This window comes from Eleutherodactylus coqui, chromosome 11, assembly GCF_035609145.1.
Source record: "Eleutherodactylus coqui strain aEleCoq1 chromosome 11, aEleCoq1.hap1, whole genome shotgun sequence".
In the NCBI taxonomy this organism is placed as follows: Eukaryota; Metazoa; Chordata; class Amphibia; order Anura; family Eleutherodactylidae; genus Eleutherodactylus; species Eleutherodactylus coqui.
In genome coordinates, this window is record NC_089847.1 from 120,007,492 (window position 1) to 120,012,035 (window position 4,544).

Consider the following 4,544-nt stretch of genomic DNA (forward strand, 5'->3'; position numbering starts at 1 on the left):
TGCAAAAGCTATAACATTGCTTTTAAAACAAGTAGCAGATCTGCTGTGTTCCTTGGCGGCCTTTTTGTGGACCTTTATTTAATGGGAGTTGAAATCAGTCGTCCCGATTCACAATGATTTTGGTGCAATTGGCCTGATCCTGACCCAAACTGTTTATTCCACTAATCGCTCATCGCTACTACTGTTGCTCGTCTGGATCGGCTGGGCGATGAAATCGACCTGATTTTCTTCCAAATCAAATTAGGTAAGTCTGTCTCGATTTTTGGTGAAAATTGTGCAAAAATCGAATTTTCCAGAATGCCTGCTACAGAGGTCAACGTGCAGCCAATCAGCAGCCAGGGTGTCTTGATAAAGTCACCAAATGTGTCCTTCATCTTGCATATAAGCAGCAGTTTCACTGAATGTCTGTATTACATGGCCTAGCCATATATAAATAGGCACAGTGTAACCAGCAGCTATTTTACAGTTGAGTGCAGGACAAAGAAGCTGCATCATGTTTGTATGCCTATATGACACGTGGGCTGTTGTTAGGGACAGATATTCCACTGACGATATATTGCTGCTGGTGTCAACGCTTGTATATCAGCAGAGAACGTAAATGGGGTTCTACTGGAAGTAGCAGAGAAAGTTGCTGCATGCCTATACAAAACATGGTCTATATATTGGGAGAGGGTATATTTCTGCTTCTGTCAACGTATATAGCAACAAAGCAGACAGACAGAATACACTTTGGTGTGGGGAATATTGCCATTTTCGGTTTGTGGCCAGCGACAAGCTTGATAAAGACTCGATGCATCCTGTTGGATGAACTTTGCACCATTGATGCTGCCTGTCTGTATTTCTTGATATGGATACATTGGGACTAGAGATGAGCGAACACGTTCGGCCCCGCCCCTTTTTCGCCCGAACACCGAACTTTGCGAACACCTCGGTGTTCGGGCGAAAAAGTTCGGGGGCCGCCGTGGCAGCGCGGGGGGGTGCGGCGGGGAGTGGGGGGGAGAGGGAGAGAGAGAGGGCTCCCCCCTGTTCCCCGCTACTGCCGCCCGCGCCGCCGCGCATCTCCCCGCCCCCCGGCGGCACCCGGACACTTACGCGCGAACACTGCAGTGTTCGCTAAAGCCGGTGTCCGGGTGCGGATGTGTCCGTAACGGACACGTTCGCTCATCTCTAATTGGGACATCATAATTGAGTCCTAGAAAATATCACCTACTGCCTATGCATTGTGACATCATAATGGAGCGCTTCATACCATCTCTTACTATACACAGATTGTGAGATGATAATGGGGTTCCGAATATCATTTCTTGTGATTGCTACATTATAACATCATAATGGAGTCCAGCATTCCATCTCTTGCAATGCATACATTATGACATCATAATGGAGTCCAGCATTCCATCTCTTGCTATGCATACATTATGACATCATAATGGAGTCCTGCATTCCATCTCTTGCTATGCATATATTGTGACATAATAAGGGAGTCCAAGATACCATCTCTGGCTATGGATACATCACAGTGGTGCCCTGTATTCTACCTCTTGCTATGAATATGTCATGACATCGTAATAAAGTCCTGCATTCCATCTCTTGCTATGTATACATTGTGACATCATAATGGAGTTCTGTAAACCATCTCTGGCTATGAATACATTATGACATCACAATGGTATTTTGCATTCCACCTCTCGCTATGAATACGTTATGACATCGCAATGAAGTCCTTCATTTCACTTCTTACTATGATACATTGTGACATCATAATAGAGTCCTGCATTCTATATCTTGCTATGAATACATTATGACATCATAATTAGAGATGAGCGAATATACTCGTTTCGAGTAATTACTCGATCGAGCACCGCGATTTTCGAGTACTTCAGTACTCGGGTGAAAAGATTCGGGGGGCTCCGGGGGGCGGGGGAGGCGTGGCGGCACGGGGGTAGCAGCGTGGAACAGGGGGGAGCCCTCTGCCTCTCCCCCCCCACTCCCCGCTGCAACCCCCACTCACCCACGGCGCCCCCCGAATCTTTTCGCCCGAGTACGGAAGTACTCGAAAATTGCGGTACTCGGGCAAAAAAGGGGCATGGCCGAGTAGGCTTGCTCATCTCTAATCATAATGTAGTTCTGGATACTGTCTCTGGCTATGAATAGATTATGACATCATAATGTGGTTCTGGATACTGTCTCTGGCTATGAATATACTATGACATCTTAATGGAGAACTCTATTCAATCTCTTGCTATGAATACAGAGGACAATGATGCCCCTAACTAACTTGAATTAAGTTCAGTTTTTATATGTGCTGCCTCCATCTATCACAGCCGTGCCATAACAGCACCTTCAACCTCCTTCATTCTTATGCATGGCTCTGAATACTACATCCTGCTATAGGTGGAAGCAATACTAGTGTACAATATGTAGTAAGAGGAGCTCCCTCGGGCACTAGGTGACACATAAGACTACACTGTCTGCACCCCCATAGTAACACCCTTCCTTTGAAGCTACTGGCCTCTATGTATTAGGCTAATTTCCTATGGGCGAGTGTGATATCACGCTCGGAAACGTGCGGTATCCACGCAGATGCGAGGTGTTTTTGTGTCAAAAATGCCTCGCATCACTTCAGGAAAGTAGCGATCCTCTGGTGCGGCTGATAAATTGGTATTGGGAACTCTTTTATGATGTCACATCTCTTGCTATGCATATATTATGACATCATAATGGAGTCTTGGATACCATGTCTTGCTATGAATACATTGTGACATCATGATGGAGTACTGGATTTATTGGATCTAGCCCCTTAGCATAAGCCTTCCAAACATGACTGATTTCCTCTATTATGTGAAAATTAGTTTGTAGTCGCTGAGGCTAATTTCACACAGGTGAGTGCGATATCAGGCCGTGAAATTCAGCCCCATATTGCGCTCGCCAACATGCAATTTCGCCACAGATGGAGGTGCTTTTGTATCAAAACCATCTTGCATCTCTTCGAGAAAATAGTGATCTTCTGCCATGGCTTTTAGTATAATCCATATCACCATATGCAGGAGATGTATAACTTATACCAGCTGTACATATATAATTATATGAAGAAGATACCCAGGTTATACCAGCATGCTCCATATCACTATATAAAGGGAGATGTACAACTTATACCAGCTGTACATATATAATTATATAAAGAAGATCCCCAGGTTATTCCAGCATGGTCTGTATCACTATATACAGGGAGATGTATATCTTATACCAGATGTTCATACATAATTAAATACAGAAGATACCCAGGTTATACCAGCATGGTCCATATCACTATATACAGAGAGATGTACAACTTATACCAGCTGTACATATATAATTATATAAAGAAGATACCAAAGTTATACCAGCATGGTCCGTATGACTATATACAGGGAGATGTATATCTTATACCAGCTGATCATATATAATTATATACAGGAGATACCCAGGTTATATCAGCATGGTCCATATCACAATATACAGGGAGATGTACAACTTATACCAGCTGTACATATATAATTATATAAAGAAGATACCAAAGTTATACCAGCATGGTTCATATCACTATAAACAGGGAGATGTACAACTTATACCAGCTGTACAAATATAATTATATACAGGAGATACCCAGGTTAAACCAGCATGGTCCATATGACTATATACAGGGAGATGTATATCTTATACCAGCTGATCATATATAATTATATACAGAAGATACCCAGGTTATACCAGCATGGTCCATATCACCGTATTCAGGGAGATGTATAACTTATACCAGCTGTACATATATAATTATATGAAGAAGATACCCAGGTTATACCAGCATGGGCTCTATCACTATATACAGGGAGATGTACAACTTATTCCAGCTATACATATATATTTATATAAAGAAGATACCCAGGTTATACCAGCTTGGTCTGTATCACTATATACTGGAAGATGTATATCTTATACCAGCTGTACATATATAATTATATAAAGAAGATACCCAGGTTATATCAGCATGGTCCATATCACAATATACAGGGAGATGTACAACTTATACCAGCTGTACATATATAATTATATACAGGAGATACCCAGGTTATACCAGCATAGTATACCACTTTTTTAAGGCTACAATGGTTACATGCGATAAAAAACAGAAAAATCAGAATGCAATAGCATGGAAAAAAATCGTATGGCGCTCACACGTACATGCGTGTGTCATACGAGTGTGACGCGATGCGGTTTTGCTCCCTTGGGGAATAATGGGAAGTTCTTCCCAATTGTTTTTCACACACGTGAAGATTGACAGTGTAGTGATGCGAACACAATATCGGTTCAAGCTTCTGTAAATGCATCCGGTGCGGCTATAACAGCACAACGTCAGGTTGGCACACTGAAGCAGCGACTCTCCAGCTGTTGCAGAATTAGGGCTCTCAGGGCATGCTGGGAGTTGTAGTTGTGCAACGGCTGGACAGTCACAGGCTGCAAGAAGACACACAGAGCACACAGGGCAGGAAGTGATGTGGAGCTGCAGG